Source organism: Ranitomeya variabilis, chromosome 7 (genome assembly GCF_051348905.1).
Source record: "Ranitomeya variabilis isolate aRanVar5 chromosome 7, aRanVar5.hap1, whole genome shotgun sequence".
NCBI lineage: Eukaryota > Metazoa > Chordata > Amphibia > Anura > Dendrobatidae > Ranitomeya > Ranitomeya variabilis.
In genome coordinates, this window is record NC_135238.1 from 150,559,278 (window position 1) to 150,577,131 (window position 17,854).

At 44.0% G+C, this 17,854-nt stretch overlaps 1 protein-coding gene across 2 annotated transcripts in view; it reads left to right on the forward strand.

Moving 5' to 3' along the window:
• Window positions 1-9,518: 9,518 nt before the first annotated feature.
• The window catches only part of LOC143784158 (queuosine 5'-phosphate N-glycosylase/hydrolase-like), a 43,605-nt gene continuing 35,269 nt past the window's right edge, over window positions 9,519-17,854 (forward strand). Inside the window, exon 1 of one of the 2 annotated variants that reach the window (XM_077272036.1) lies at window positions 9,519-9,664. The gene's annotated coding sequence lies outside the window, so the exon portion shown is untranslated. The remainder of the gene's footprint in view (window positions 9,665-17,854) is intronic. The other variant, XM_077272037.1, reaches the window with a different exon arrangement.

Consider the following 17,854-nt stretch of genomic DNA (forward strand, 5'->3'; position numbering starts at 1 on the left):
AGTTAGTCCTGAGGGACCCGTGTATGAAGTCTAGCCTGAGGGAAAAAGAGGACCCCCACTCGAACTCTCCACCAAAATATTCTCCAACTCTGTTTATCTAAAAATCCTGTAAGGTGGAAGAGGAGCCCGAGGCTTCCGAAACAATCCAGACACCAGTAACAGAAGATGGCGAAGAAGGGGATGAAGAGTTGAGCTCCAAGAGCGTTGAGAGATTAGAACCAGAGAATACAGCCTCACCAATGGCTCTGCCCTCACAACCGGATTCTGCCACACAAGAGAACTCCACTGCTTTTCCTGATCTGAGACGCTCCGAACGAACAACAGCTGGCAAGCCCCCCAATCGCTATGAGCATGAAAACTTAATCTGGCAACAATCCATCCAGAAGAAGAGGAGATCGTCACACACTCCTCGAAGATTCTCGCCTGTGGAATGACGAGGAAAAAGAGTGGGAAAGTGTAGTGAGGAGAGCCAGGCTAATGATCCCTCTTGCGTGTCTGGGCTGGAACTGTCGGGGCTGTCACCATTATTCTGGGGGGAAGAGATTTCTGACCGGAACTGTTCAGGACACCTGACTGATGGGGGCGGGTTCGACTTAAATAGCGGTGTGCATGGAAAGACGGGGCTTTTGGCAGGGAACCAGAGTGTGAACACAGACGGTTGACTCCCTCTCGACAGACCCACGCTAGCTATCCGTGCCATCATACCTAGTTAGCAAGTCCATCCCGACTGACGACACACAGCTCAGAGAGATCTCGTACCATACCGTGACCGGTACAGAGTGCATAGCACCGCTCAGCCATATCCCTGCCCACTGAGAATCGGCCTGCTACTGAGGCTGTGACCACTGGACTGTGTACTTCTTCTGCGGCCTTGTCTACTGAACTGCTTGCTTTGTCCGCTGTGCCGCGGACCTACACCTCTACCATATCTCATGCCCGTACCAGGAGACCACGTGCCGAAGGACCCAGAGGATTAATCACCGCGTGGAGTGCATCGTTTTTCTGCGGGACCGGATCAGAGACATCTCGCGCCGCCTGCTGCTCCACCGAGGGATCTTCCAGCCACCTTCCACCAAGGCCCTGAGACTGATGAGTTAAACTGTTGTTACCTTTATTCTTGTACCCCCTGCTTTACTTACTATTGTTTTATATAAAAATACCTGTTAACCCTTGCTCTGCCTCCTGTGTGTCACTGCATCCTATACACCTGCTAGCACCCTACACCTACGTCATTTTTTTAGGGGTCACCCATTTTTAATAACCCAGATACATGTGGTCAATGCTGAGAAAGTAATTTTGTACTTCAAAACGCTTCGACTAAACCACTAGCTTTTCACTCATCATATCGGGATATACGTCTCACTTCATCTAGCAATGCGGAAACCATCCACAAATATTCTTTCATTTGATGGAATTTATTAATTAAATGATACCACAAAGTATTCCACATTCATCCTCTTGGTCTGTGGCGCCTGTAGATAGCAGTAAAGCTACCGCTATGCACAGGCGACGATTGATGACTTCTCTCATTAGCGTCGCCTGCTATCGCTGATGACAGTAGTAGCCCTCAGTCGGCGCCTGACTATTGGTAACCTTATCACAGCCAGTCTGTGATCCTAGTGGCTGTTACTGGTGGTGAGTTTAGTAAGATTATCGCCGGTCAGAGACGCTGTTTCCCACGCTGTCACACAAAGAACCGCGTGGGAACTGTCAGATGTTTGGGCCCCCCATTCACTTGAATGGGATTCGGAAACAAGTTTGGGTACCGTTCTGGTACCTGAACCAAACTTTTTTCTAAAGTTCAGCCTAACCCAATGGACCCAAACATTCACTGTTCCACCCATCCTTAATGGCCACTTCTCCACCAATAACAAGTTTGGCTAAACCTGAGCTTGGGATCAATAGAGCTTCCAATTGTTGGACCTTTAAAAAAAAAAAAAAAAGGCATAAATTCTGTATCATCAACAATGCGAAAATCCCTTTCAAACTATGATATTACCGTAAGACATGTTCTTAGACAGAAGAAACTAGTTTGGACATGTCCCGAGCTATAAAATGTGTTTTATACATCAAGTCCCCTTAACTATGTTTAACTAAAAATACAGATGCCACATGGATTATGGACAGAATACAAATAGTCTGCTTTTTTTCTGGGTTTTTCAAGCAGTCATCCGAACCCGGCCTTATTAATCTAAAGCATCTGTCTAGCCTTTGCCCCATGGTAAGTAACATGACACTGGTATTTCGCTCATGTACCAGATAACAGGCAAATCAAACAAAAAAAAACGACACTGTATACTTATGGAGGGTTTACAGGGCACAAAGAATGGCATATGCTTACACAGGCAACGAATAAAAAAAAATTTCCTTATTAATACATGGGTTTGTCTTAGTCGCCTCTTTTACATATATTATAAGGAACAGATAACGTTAAGGCATCACCAAGGCTACGTTCACATTTGCGTTGTTGGGCGCAGCGTCGTCGACGCATACCGACGCATGCGTCATGCGCCCCTATCTTTAACATGGGGGGCGCATGGACATGCGCCGGTATGCCTTGTACTGTGTTTTACGACGCACAAGACAGGGCGCAGGGGACGCTACTTGTAGCGTTTTCCCTGCGCCGAAAGTCCCAATCTGTAGGATCTTATGACAAGGCATGCGTCGCAAAACGCTGCGTTGTGTACATGCGTTGTTGGTTGCGTCGCGTCTCCGACGCTGCGCCCAACAACGCAAATGTGAACGTAGCCTAAGTGGTATATTAATTGTTACTAGTCAAAGCTGACATCAGTAGTTAATATTGGACCTCAATAGAGGTGCAGTCCCAGCCCTCTAATATTCTAGATTGATTTTTTTCTCCCCTATTACAATAAGCACAAATACAAATTGTAGGATTTATTCTGTGATCAGTGAAATGTTTCATTAGTGTTAGGACTGTTTTACACTAAGGTTCTCCTGTTCTATTTGAATGTGATTCTCAAATTAGGAAAAGTTCTATATAATTAAGAACCTGTGCGCACACGGTGCAGTAAAATCCCTCAAAATGCTTGTCCAAGGTATGGCTCCCAGTCACCAAATGTCAACAGCTTAGTTGCTAAACATCTGGCAGTCCGCGTTCTGCTCTACAGTGATGTTCTAAGACGTCACTGCATAGTAGAGCTGCTACACGACATTGTGCAGCTGTGGGAGCAGAGAACCGGATGTCAGACACAGCCAGACTCCCCATACAGAAGGTAGAGACAGTTAATACTGTCTCTGAATACTGTATCACTGTAAAGTGCTAAACAAATTCTGCGTAGACTGTGATAAGAAATGCTGCTTCCTCCTCTCGGCCAAGGTTCATGTGATTGGGGGGGGGGGGCGGTAAGGGAGAAGGTGATGTTGGGTCCTAGGAGAACCAGGCAGCTCTGCTATGCAGACAGAGGCTGAATTTCCCTTGTAACTTGGGCTAATACACCAGACGCAGTGACGGGGGAAACCATATTTAAAAAAAAAGGTATTGCTAAAATGCATCCCAAAGGTCTCATGCATGACCATCCTTAGGTTGGCTAATGCCCTTGATAAAAAAAAAAACAGGGGGGGTTAATGTTTTTTCCTCTCTGTTCTACCTTTCGTTTTGTATTACCCAGCCTTATAGTCTCATAGTCAAGGATTTCATACTTCTTACCTCATATATAATGTTTTGAGGTTCTGCAAAAACTGTGTTATGGATACGGTACATGATAAAGAAAGTCATCATGACCTGGGTAATGGGGGGGCTACATGAGTTACATTGTTTGTAAATGGTATAAGAAGTAGTATCCTCAGTGTGAATAAACAAATTGTTATGCTCACTAGTGTGCATTTTTTTCTCCGAGCGCTCGTTATTTGAGGGCTTAACAATCTCTTAATTTGGCCTCACTGGTGATCCGGCATTTCTGACTATCACAACAAAAATAGCTCCACCCTCAATTCATAACGTGTCATATAGTGTCCAAATAACACTAAATCAGCTAACTTTGGCATGAAGACATATCCTTTGCAGCAGCTTTTCCAAAAGTGCCAAATTGTTTTCAAGCTCCCGGCATTCATGTCAGTGTAAATCATTAGCTAGCACCGATGATAAAAGGAGCATTGGCTTTGAAACAAAAATTAGTTCAAAGGTGTAATCAATTTAAAAAAAAAATCTCGTCATGGTGTCCTGCTTTGCTACTCGGGACAGAAAGCCCCAGTATTTGTTTTCCCTTCTCCATAATTCTTGGGCCAATTACCATTTCCAATATTTGCTGACAATTTGGTTCCGCTCTAGAAGAGTCTCTGTCCTCCATAGGTTTCCAATACGAGATAAACCAAAACTGATGGAACCATCGAGACTGAGCAACCTTCTTCAAAAGCCCTAAGGGTATGTGCAGACATTTAGGATTTGCATTAGATGTTTCTGCTTGCAAAAGTCTGAGTGTTAAGGTACCTTCACACTAAGCGACGCTGCAGCGATACAGACAATGATGCCGATCGCTGCAGCGTCGCTGTTTAGTCGCTGGAGAGCTGTCACACAGACAGCTCTTCAGCGACCAACGATGCCGAAGTCCCCTGGTAACCAGGGTAAACATCGAGTTACTAAGCGCAGGGCCGCGCTTAGTAACCCGATGTTTACCCTGGTTACCAGTGTAAAAGTAAAAAAAAAAAAACATACTCACATTCCGGTGCCCGGCGTCCGCTTCCCTGCACTCCTCCTGCATCCTGTGTCAGCGCCGAACATCTCCGGCATCTCCCACAGAGCACAGCAGTGACGTCACCGCTCTGCTTTACGGCCGGCACTTACACAGAATGCAGGAGGAGTGCAGGGAAGCGGACGCCGGGCACCGGAATGTGAGTATGTGGTTTTTTTTTTTTTACTTTTACACTGGTAACCAGGGTAAACATTGGGTTACTAAGTGCGGCCCTGCGCTTAGTTACCAGTGAAGACATCGCTGGATCGGTGTCACACACACCGATTCAGCGATGTCAGCGGGAGATCCAGCGACGAAATAAAGTTCTGGACTTTCAGCAACGACCAGCGATCTCACAGCAGGATCCTGATCGCTGCTGCGTGTCAAACACAACGATATCGCTATCCAGGACGCTGCAACGTCACGGATCGCTATCGTTATAAAGTCGCTTAGTGTGAAGGTACCTTAAAGGGTGATCACTTTTATTAGACTGACAATCATTTGCACCAACCATTTAGTATTAAGTATTACCTTATATATTCCATGATTTCTTCCAGTGGCAGACAGACAGAAAAAGACCCCTGCGCAAGAACAATATATGGGCCCTTTGCAGCCCAGCATCTCCTAAAAATGCAAAACTGCACCTGCTTTGGAGGTATAAATGAGCCCCTTACCTCTTGGCCCCCTAATAAGAACCCTAGGTCTGAAAGTTTGGCTCAAGCCTATAAAGAGATGCCCTCAATTATGGACTTGCCGGGGTCAGACTGGCGTATGGCATCTGATGCGACATGCTAATGACCCTCGGCTCCTGCTCTGCTGCGAGAGGGAGCCGAATGTCATGCGTCTGTGCTACGAGCCTCTCGCACAGCTGCGGAGGAGGTGGAGAAATGAATTTCTCCATCTCCTCCATTGCCGGGGTCAGCGTATACCACACATCACTTGGATGATATCCTAGTGATGTGCGTTGTCTCACTTGCACCCATAGGCTTATATGTGTCAGTAACCATCCCAGCATGCTGCGATTTCACTCACACGTTGAAAATGGCCGAGCAAAGAAACGGTGATGTGAGCTGCCCCATACATGAATACTGGTCCGAGTGCTATGGATGTTTTATCGCATAGCACTCGTCCGTATTCATCGCTAGTGTGACACCAGCCTTAGCAGGTAAAGTGCTGCATAAAATACAAACTTTTTATAGTGCATTTTTTATGTATTTTTAATATTTATTTTTTTTCATTCATTTGAATAGGTGAAAAAGCTGCAAAAACGCTGAAAGAATTTACATGCTGCAGATTTGAAAATAAAAAAACAAACCCTTTGAATGTTTAGAAATGTCATTCTCTTTGCTTGTACAGTAAAAGACTACCATTTTTTTCCATGGCAAGGTGGTGTGGAAAAAAACGCAGGAAAAAAACGCAGGAAAAAACACAACGTGTGAACAAGCCCTTATATGACCTGTATATAAGTACTTGATACCAATGTATAGTAATGTAGCTTGTATAATGATTTGGCCCCTGTGGGCAGCTTTTGTACACTGTGGCAGCACAGGTCTAGTTCATAGATGCACCAGGTATAATTACTAGTTTGTGTACGTACACATTGCGTGTCCTGCACAGGGTTTGTGTATTTAGCCATTAATCTGTTTTTCAGATTCAAATTGTTACACAACGATAATACAAAGTGCATGTGCTCTGTACCAACATTATAGTTTAAGCCCTTTGAAGGGGGTTACAGACTTTTAATGCACCACTGCAGCATTTTTTAATTTTTTATTGCAGCGCTAATCTAAGGTCTCTGATCCCCCACAGCCATCTTTATCTTCTATCGCTGCCGCTCCCCTCGTTCTCCAGTAGTTTGTGACCTCCCGAATCACTCCAGTGAAGGATCTGTCTGCTCCCTGCTCCACCTTTATATTCAGCTGTATGTGTAATCTTAAAGGGAACCTGTCAGCAGGGTTGTGCATAGTAACCTACATCTGTGGCACCTGCGCTGCAGCATAATTGCATGTGTACTTTGCACTTATTCCCTTTTACAGATTTTCTTGAGCGAGGTTAAAAAAAAAAAAAAAAAGTCATTTTGAAAATGGTGCCCACCGCGCCTGCACAGTAGCAGCTGTCAGTTTGTATAGAGATCCGATAGCTGCTGTTGCGCAGGCGGCGCGCCATCTGGATGGAGAAGAAAAATAATGTCCTCCACCAAGATGGCGCCACTCGCGCATGCGTAATAACTGCTGTCGGCGATCTCCTAGAGCTTCTACTATGCAGGCGCGGCGGGCGACATTTTCAAAATGACTTTTTTTTTTTTTACCTCGCTGAAGTAAATCTGCAAAAGGGAATAAGTGCACAGTAACCATGTGATTATGCTGCTGCGCAGGGGCCATGGCCGGCACCTGCCTACAGAAGCGTTTTTTTTTTATTCAGTATGTGATGGTACCCATTATGTAAACTAGGGGGCGGGTCAGTGACCTGTCAGCAGTCTGCATTATGAATAGCTAATCAGAGCACCACATACATTAACCCTGCCTTAGGACACGAGAATCTCATTAACATAAAACTAAAAATAAAGACTAAGAAGCAAGCATAAGACAGATTTCCATCAACCAAGGTATCATTTTATTCAGTATAACGGCGCCGACCTGACAGAGTGTGTAGGTTACAATGCACAATCCTGCTGACAGGTTCCCTTTAAGACATATATGCATCTGAATCTGGAACATGCCCCCGACCTCCCAGAACGGCTCTCCAAATTCAGGACAGTCCTGCTGGATCCAGGATGGTTGGAAGGTATGTGAATACACTTTGTTTCTAGTGAGCTTAGGGAGCTGCCTCTTCTTCTAATATTTTTGTTTTTGTGTGGTGGTCTGTCTGGGGTTAGACACAACGAGGAGTGCACCCTGATTGAGGCTTCAAAGGCCGGGACTTGTAGTGCTGGTCACACTGTTAACTTTATTGTCTGTCCTGCCAGGTATGTTATGCTATGAACGCTGTATTGTGTGTATAGGGAGAGACCTGTCACTCAAGGAAAATGGCCTCTTGTACTAGTTACTAGAACGGCCTAGTCCCCGGCTGGCTTCTAGGTCTAGGTCCCAATATCTAATAGGTGTAATAATAATGTTCTGTCCTCACTAAATAAGGCAGGCTCATTGTAGCTATCCAGTCAGCTAAACCGCTATACCGGGTCCAATAAGGAGACTGTGGTTGAGTCTGTGCTTTATTAAACGTAGTGGTATATTGATGCGGTGAAACTGTGAACAATGATATACATAGAATCAGTGCATGGTAGGGAACAAATACATACTACACATGATAAACGTTATGCATTACATTTAGAAGGCTAGTAACTGAACTAGGAGTGCAACTGGTTAAGCTAGGCTAATATAGAGCAGAAATATCTACAGAGAGCATAAAGACATACCGGCAATGCAATCGCAAGGGGGATGAAGTGTAAGCTTCTTTCCTGGAAGGCAAACTGGAAGTGAAATGATAATGGAGGGAAATGTAGGCTGAGCTACCATAATGCATTGCAAAGGAGGAGGAGAATCAGACATAAAAAATACATAACAGAAAAATACAACTGTCAACATGACTCTGACCGCTAGAGGGAGCCAAAGCACTACAAATAAAGGTATGAATATATCAAGTCCTGTATACTGGCTGAGAAACTGCAAATTATGCAAACAGATAATTGGAAGTAACAAATTAGATGGCGGAGACAGAACAAATAATACTAACAAATATCTCCAATTGCAAATGTAGTAGTTCTCCTGATAATCTATGTCGCTTACCTCATGTGCAGGCATTGCAGTAGCTTAGGTATGGTTATGATCACTAGCAACTAGCTGTCACTATATGAGTCATCATAACCATATATACTGTCACGACTTGGTTGTCGGGTGACGTGGGACCAGCAGTCTCCTTCCCTGTCCCTAACACTAGGGCTCGCCATATTCCCCGGGTTACTTCTGAAGGTGAAGATGCCGGGGCCACGGACCTTGCCTTATCTCCTATATCCGCCCTCCGTCTGATCACTTCTCCCACCCAGTGAAGAGTGGAACAGCTGTTCACCGCAGTACGCCAACCAGACAAGGCAAAACAAACAGGGGTAGCTGAAAATACCAGGCATACAAATATTCACACACATATAACAAAGAAATGCATTGGGGAGTGGAGGTCGGGTGCAAAACCAAAATTAGGAGAAAGAAAGGGAATTATCTCACTTACTAACCCAAGCAACAGCCACTGATAAACTCGCCAAACTCCTCATATAGCCACTAACTCCTATCCTCCCAGCAATGCAGTATAAGCTAGCTCTGACGATGTGTGCCAGTCAGGACCCAGATCATATAGGGGATAGGAGTGGCTAACAGTGCACAGCTGAGAGCTCAGACTTCCAGAGCTCTCAACATGGCCGATTAACCCCTGTTACACTGTTTAAAAAGGTGAAGTGTTTTTTTTCAGCGTAGGATTAGGAGCAATCAGACGCTGCGGTCTTCTGGCTCCTCTCTGTTGCGGTAACCCCGTGACAGGTACCTAAGCTAATGAAATGGTTTGCAAGTAAGCGACATAGGTTATCAGAAGAACAATACTACATTTCTAATTGAAGGTGTTTACTAATATTATTGTTATACCTACTACATATTAAAATAGGATCTTGGAGATGGGAATACCCCTTTAAATTCAGTTAATTTGAATTATAAAATGTTTGTAGTTTTTTTTTTTTTTACAAATGTGTCACCAGAAGGCAAGTCCAGACTTATCCCCTCATATCATTACGTTCACTGATGTTTACTCTCATCTTTGTTATAATAATGTTCATTCGTTTTTGTCAAAGTAATTTAGATTGTGCAACACCACGCCACCTCTGCCAGTTTCCTGCGATCCACGTGCCTGGCTTCTCCACGTGCTCGGCTTCCTGCTTATATATACCATAGTCCTTTCTGCTGTTCTGTTCACACATTATTCCTGCAGAGGGCAAGGTAAGTCTGATTCCGTGTTCAGTTTGCTGTGATTTTGCTGTTAGAACAGGCGTTTGTGTTTCTCACAAGACTATTATTTCTTATAGTATTTTGCTTCTTAACATGTAATTCTCCGTTTTATTATGTATATGGGACTGTGGCCATGTATGTGTGGCCACCTGTGTGCAACATGCACCAGATGTGAGTAAGGGGCCCCTGATCTACAGATAAATGTGGGGCTGCTTCTTTCATACCTTTATGGTATATACTGTGGATTTTACTCAAAACAGTAAGGCTGCCGTCACACTAGCAGTATTTGGTCAGTATTTTACATCAGTATTTGTAAGCCAAAACAGGAGTGGAACAAATAGAGGAAAAGTATAATAGAAATATATGCACCACTTCTGCATTTATCACCCACTCCTGGTTTTGGCTTACAAATACTGATGTAAAATACTGACCACATACTGCTAGTGTGACGGCAGCCTAAAGGACATTATAAAAAGCCTTCATCTAAAGTGACATATAAAAGTTTGGGCACCCCTAGTTAAAATTACTGTTATTGTGAACAGCGAAGCAAGTTAAGGATGAAATGATCTCTAAATGATCGCTAAAGTTAACCCCTTCCCAACATGTGCCGTACACAGTGGCGTAACTACAAAGTTATGGGCCCCGGTGCGAACTTTCAAATGGGGCCCCCCACCATGCCAAGATATATAGGTGAATTAGAAATGGCGACACGCACGAATGAACACGATCTGCGTTAGTATACATGCACCATTACAGAATTAGTTGTAGGCTGTGTTCACAAGACTGAAGTTCACTGTCTGTATACAGACCACAACCTCCAGCCTCGTGGAGGGTATCCCGATCCAAACTCACACCCTCGTCCTGGACTTCCTCTTCACGTTCAGTTTGTCCGAAGATGGAGACAGCGACACCAGCGCTGATTGGTGCAGGGCATCACAACAGCACATCACAGCCCCGAGGGGGTCATAACGGCCACTGTGGGAACGGCACAGGCACAGGAGTTGAGTATAGGCTTTATTATTTTATTGGGGTGAACATTTAGTTTAACACGAGGTTGTCCTAGTGGGAGACAATCCCTTTAAACATCCAGGCAAAGAAAAAACAGAAGTCTTTTGTCCACGTTCTCCCCAAGTGTGTCCGCATATATTCTAAATAAAGGACTTTCGCACAAGAGACCGGTGAGTGCACTTATGTTTTTTCTTTGCCTGGATTTTTACATTCCACTTTTTATGTGCACCCAGTGTCTAAGGTCAGGCATACATGGCATAACAGCGGCAATCAGTTGTACTATTTATTTGTGGAGGTGGTGACACGTAGGCACATCAGTGCTGTGTATTTTTTCTATATCTCTACCATCCCTTTAAACAGTGGACTCTTTATTAGCCCACGTGGCCACATTTCAGTTTCATATCAGAGAAATGTTCTGTTATTGATCCGAAAAGTTGCCACGTTGGGCCAATAAAGAGTCCGACACTTTTATCACAATCAATCAGAGTAGTGTGTGTGTGTGTATATAAATTACATATATATATATATATACAGTACAGACACACACACATACATTATATAAGTGAAACTGTGACTGAGGTATGTACGTTATATAGGTTATACCACTGTGTGTAATATACTGCGACCGCTGTGTATAGCCCATATAGGCCAGCTGCAGTGTGTGTGTGTGTGTATATAAAACACACACACACTGCGGCTGGCCTATCTGGGCTATACACAGCGGTCGCAGTATATTACACACAGTGGTATAACCTATATAACGTACATACCGCAGTTGCAGTTTCACCTATACAATGTATATAGACTGCTGTACATGCATTATATAGGTGATACTGTGATTGCAGTGTATAGTCGCACTATATATACACAGCAGTATCACCTATATCACGTATATACACATTAGTCACAGTGTCACCTATATAATGAATATAGACTTCTGTATATCTAATATATAAAGCTGAATGTGTGTATGTATGTATGTATGTGTGTGTGTATGTCCGGGATTGGCATCTGAACTGTCGCAGCTACAGCCACAAAATTTTGCACAGTCACACGTCTGGACCCTGAGAGCGTCAAAGCTATGTTGTGAGGTGAAATTTTAACCCCGCGCTTTCCAATTCACCAAACAATTTTGCCCCTATCTACATAATGGGGAAAAAATGAAAGGAAAAGTGTTGGAGGCAAATTAACAGCTGCCAGATGTGAACAAGGGGGACTTAAAGAATGACAGCGATGGCGCCAAAGAGTATATACTGTACAGTTGCTAAGGTGGGGCCCCAACATGGGATAATCACCACACCACCACGGGGATATGAACACACACACAAAATGCGCCACACACTACCACGTGCTCGAACACATATACCACCCTCAGCGCACATTTCACCACACATACACCAACCTCGCCACATAAAAGTAGAAACACAAAAGTCGCCGCTCAAAACTCGCCACGCGCAAAACTCTCCACATGCAAAACTCGCCACACGTGCAAAACTCACCTCATGGAAAACTCGCCACCCGCAGAAAAATTGCCACACGCAGAAAAATTGCCACATGCACAAAAGTTGCAACACATGCAAAAGTTGTCCATGAAAAAGATAAAAAAAGTGCACTGTATGTAGAAAGTCACAACTTTATTCGAAACAAGGGTTTTGGACCCGTTGAAGTGCTGAGGCACGAAACGATCGTTGTCCGCATTTTTTCTACACTCTCCCTTGCTGTTATTATAATGTTGTCCGAATAAAGTTGTGACTTTCTACATACACGGGTAAGTGCACTTTTTTTTATCTTTTTCATGGACTGTTATGTATTACTTTGTAAGTTGCACCCCGTTGTATAAAAAGGATCTGATATCGGCTCACTAATGAAGGGTGATAAAAACAACAGAGTCTAGCCTTACATACAGCAGTGCGGAGGTCTATTTTTTTATTTTTTTGTTTGAATTGACATGCAAAAGTTGCCTCACACAAAACTTGCACATACTCAAAAGGCACCACACATAAAACTCGCCACGTGCAAAACTCGCCATGCGCAAAACTTGCTGCACACAACTTGCTACACTAACCTGTCACATGCAACTCGACACACAAAAAGTTGCTACACGCATGTCGCCACACAAAACTCATCTCACAAAAGTCCCTACATGCATGTCGCCACACGCAACTCAACACACACAACTTGACACACGAAACTCGCCCTAAAACACACACAAGTCTGGTATTATCCTTCAAAAATAAAAATCTGATTAATAAGCAGACAAACTACAAGAGCAACAAATGTACCATATAGGAATCCGGCAGCTGTCAGTCACATGACCAGTCTATTATGTGTATGTGTGAGCTAATATATACTGCCAGGGGGTGGGCTTACTGTTGGCTGGGGATTTATCAGGCTGCCATTTTAGCTTACAAATACTGAGGTAAAAATACTGACCAAATAACGTGTGAACGAGGGCTAATACAGGAGGAGATGACATACAGATATATACTATATACAGGAGGAGATGACACACAGGTATATACTATTTACAGGGGAGATGACACACAGGTATATACTATATACAGGAGGAGATGACACACAGATATATACTATATACAGGAGAGATGACACACAGGTATATACTATATAGAGGAGGAGATGACATACAGGTACATACTACATACAGGAGGAGATGACATACAGGTATATACTATATACAGGAGGAGATGACACACAGGTATATACTATATACAGGAGCAGATTACCTACAGGTATATAGTATATACAGGAGGAGATGACATACAGGTATATACTATATACAGGAGGAGATGACACACAGATATATACTATATATAGGTGAGATGACACACAGGTATATACTATATACAGGAGATTACATACAGGTATATCTAATATATAAAGCTGAATGTGTGTATGTATGTGTGTATGTCCGGTATTGGCATCTGCACCGTCGCAGCTACAGCCACAACATTTTGCACAGTCACACGTCTGGACCCCGAGAGCGTCATAGGCTATGTTGTGAGGTGAAATTTTAACCCCGCGCGTTCCAATTCACCAAACAATTTTGCCCCTATCTACATAATGGGGAAAAAGTGAAGGGAAAAGTGTTGGAGGAAAATTGACAGCTGCCAGATGTGAACAATGAGGACTTAAAGAATGAGAGCGATGGCGCCAAAGAGTATATACCGTACAGTTGGTAAGGTGGGGCCCCGACATTGGATACTCACCACACACGGGGATATGAACACAAACACAAAATGTGCCACACACTACCACGTGCTTGAACACATATACGACCCTCAGCACACATTTCACCACACACACACCAACCTCGCCACATAAAAGTCGAAACACAAAAGTCACCACTCAAAACTCGCAACGCGCAAAACTCCCTACATGCAAAACTCGCCATATGCAAAACTAGGCTCACGCAAAACTCGCCACACGTGCAAAACTCACCTCATGGAAAACTCACCTCATGCAAAACTTGCACACACAGAAAAATTGCCACATGTACAAAAGTTGCACCACATGCAAAAGTTGCCTCACACAAAACTTGCTCCTACTCAAAACGCACCACACATAAAACTCGCCACGCGCAAAACTCGCCATGCACAAATCTTGCTGCACACAACTTGCTACACTAACCTGTCACATGCAACTCGACACACAAAATGTTGCTACACGCATGTCGCCACACGCAACTCAACACACACAACTTGACACATGAAACTCGCCCTAAAACACACACAAGTCTGGTATTGTCCTTCAAAAATACAAATCTGATTAATAAGCAGACAAACTACAAGAGCAACAAATGTACCATATAGGAAATACGGCAGCTGTCAGTCACATGACCTGTCTATTATGTGTATGTGTGAGCTAATATATACTGCCAGGGGGGAGGGCTTCCTGTTGGCTGGGGATTTATCAGGCTGCCAATAGCAACCAATCACAGCTCAGCTTCTATTTTGCTACAGTTAATTAATTTGAGCTCTGATTGGTTAATATAGGCAACAAAGACATTCTCAGTATAACAAAGCTAATATATGTTGTGAAATTCTTCTATTAGCTTAGTTTTTGCCTTTTAATAATTACATTTCTATCTATTTGTTTTGTGGTTTTTGTGTGCAGAATAAATTTTTGTTAACACATTCTATTTTGCTAACAGCAGTCATTAACCCGGGCGAAGCCGGGTAGTACAGCTAGTCTAATATATAAAGCTGAATGTGTGTATGTGTGTATGTCCGGGATTGGCATCTGAACCGTCGCAGCTACAGCCACTAGTGTTGAGCGATACCGTCCGATACTTGAAAGTATCGGTATCGGAAAGTATCGGCCGATACCGGCAAAGTATCGGATCTAATCCGATACCGATACCCGATACCAATACAAGTCAATGGGACTCAAGTATCGGACGGTATTCCTGATGGTTCCCAGGGTCTGAAGGAGAGGAAACTCTCCTTCAGGCCCTGGGATCCATATTAATGTGTAAAATAAAGAATTAAAATAAAAAATATTGCTATACTCACCTCTCCGACGCAGCCTGGACCTCACCGAGGGAACCGGCAGCGTTCTTTGCTTAAAATGCGCGCTTTTACTTCCTTCCGTGACGTCACGGCTTGTGATTGGTCGCGGGCCGCCCATGTGGCCGCGACGCGACCAATCACAGCAAGCCGTGACGTAATTTTCAGGTCCTCAATGCCTAATTCTAGGCATTCAGGAATTTAAAATTACGTTCCGGCTTGTGATTGGTCGCGTCGCGGTCACATGGGCGACGCGACCAATCACAAGCCGTGACGTCACGGGAGGCAGGAGACACGCGCATTTTTAAAATTACGTCACGGCTTGTGATTTCAGGTCCTGATGCCTATTTCTGCATTGAGGACCTGAAATTACGTCACGGCTTGCTGTGATTGGTCGCGTCGCGGTCACATGGGCGGCACGCAACCAATCACAAGCCGTGACGTAATTTTAAAAATGCGCGCGTCTCCTGCCTCCCGTGACGTCACGGCTTGTGATTGGTCGCGTCGCCCATGTGACCGCGACGCGACCAATCACAAGCCGGAACGTAATTTTAAATTCCTGAATGCCTAGAATTAGGCATTGAGGACCTGAAAATTACGTCACGGCTTGCTGTGATTGGTCGCGTCGCGGCCACATGGGCGGCACGCGACCAATCACAAGCCGTGACATCACGGAAGGAAGTAAACACGCGCATTTTAAGCAAAGAACGCTGCCGGTTCCCTCGGTGAGGTCCAGGCTGCGTCGGAGAGGTGAGTATAGCAATATTTTTTATTTTAATTCTTAATTTTACACATTAATGTTGTTTCGATACCGATACCCGATACCACAAAAGTATCGGATCTCGGTATCGGAATTCCGATACCCGCAAGTATCGGCCGATACCCGATACTTGCGGTATCGGAATGCTCAACACTAACAGCCACAAAATTTTGCACAGTCACACGTCTGGACCCCGAGAGCGTCAAAGCTATGTTGTGAGGTGAAATTTTAACCCCGCGCTTTCCAATTCACCAAACAATTTTGCCCCTATCTACATAATGGGGAAAAAATGAAAGGAAAAGTGTTGGAGGCAAATTGACAGCTGCCAGATGTGAACAAGGGGGACTTAAAGAATGAGAGCGATGGCACCAAAGAGTATATACTGTACAGTTGCTAAGGTGGGGCCCCGACATGAGATAATCACCACACCACCACGGGGATATGAACACACACACAAAATGCGCCACACACTACCACGTGCTCGAACACATATACCACCCTCAGCGCACATTTCACCACACATACACCAACCACGCCACATAAAAGTCGAAACACAAAAGTCGCCGCTCAAAACTCGCCACGCGCAAAACTCTCCACATGCAAAACTCGCCACACGTGCAAAACTCACCTCATGGAAAACTCGCCACACGCAAAACTTGCACACGCGGAAAAATTGCCACATGCACAAAAGTTGCAACACATGCAAAAGTTGCCTCACACAAAACTTGCACATACTCAAAAGGCACCACACATAAAACTCGCCACGCGCAAAACTCGCCATGCGCAAAACTTGCTGCACACAACTTGCTACACTAACCTGTCACATGCAACTCGACACACAAAAAGTTGCTACACGCATGTCGCCACACAAAACTCATCTCACAAAAGTCCCTACATGCATGTCGCCACACGCAACTCAACACACACAACTTGACACACGAAACTCGCCCTAAAACACACACAAGTCTGGTATTATCCTTCAAAAATAAAAATCTGATTAATAAGCAGACAAACTAGAAGAGCAACAAATGTACCATATAGGAATCCGGCAGCTGTCAGTCACATAACCAGTCTATTATGTGTATGTGTGAGCTAATATATACTGCCAGGGGGTGGGCTTACTGTTGGCTGGGGATTTATCAGGCTGCCAATTTAGCTTACAAATACTGAGGTAAAAATACTGACCAAATAACGTGTGAACGAGGTCTAATACAGGAGGAGATGACATACAGATATATACTATATACAGGAGGAGATGACACACGGGTATATACTATTTACAGGGGAGATGACACACAGGTATATACTATATACAGGAGGAGATGACACACAGATATATACTATATACAGGAGAGATGACACACAGGTATATACTATATAGAGGAGGAGATGACATACAGGTATATACTATATACAGGAGGAGATGACACACAGGTATATACTATTTACAGGGGAGATGACACACAGGTATATACTATATACAGGAGGAGATGACACACAGGTATATACTATATAGAGGAGGAGATGACATTCAGGTACATACTACATACAGGAGGAGATGACATACAGGTATATACTATATACAGGAGGAGATGACACACAGGTATATACTATATACAGGAGGAGATGACATACAGGTATATACTACATACAGGTATATACTATATACAGGGGAGCTGACACACAGCAGGTATATACTATATACAGGGGAGATGACATACAGGTATATACTATACACAGGAGATGACATACAGGTGTATACTGTATATAAGGGAGATGACAAACATGTATATACTGAGGTGAAAATGAGAGGTGTGAGTGCAAAATGAGAGGAGTGAGGGAAAATAGTGGAGTCATCGGAAAATGACAGATGTGAGGTCGAAATGA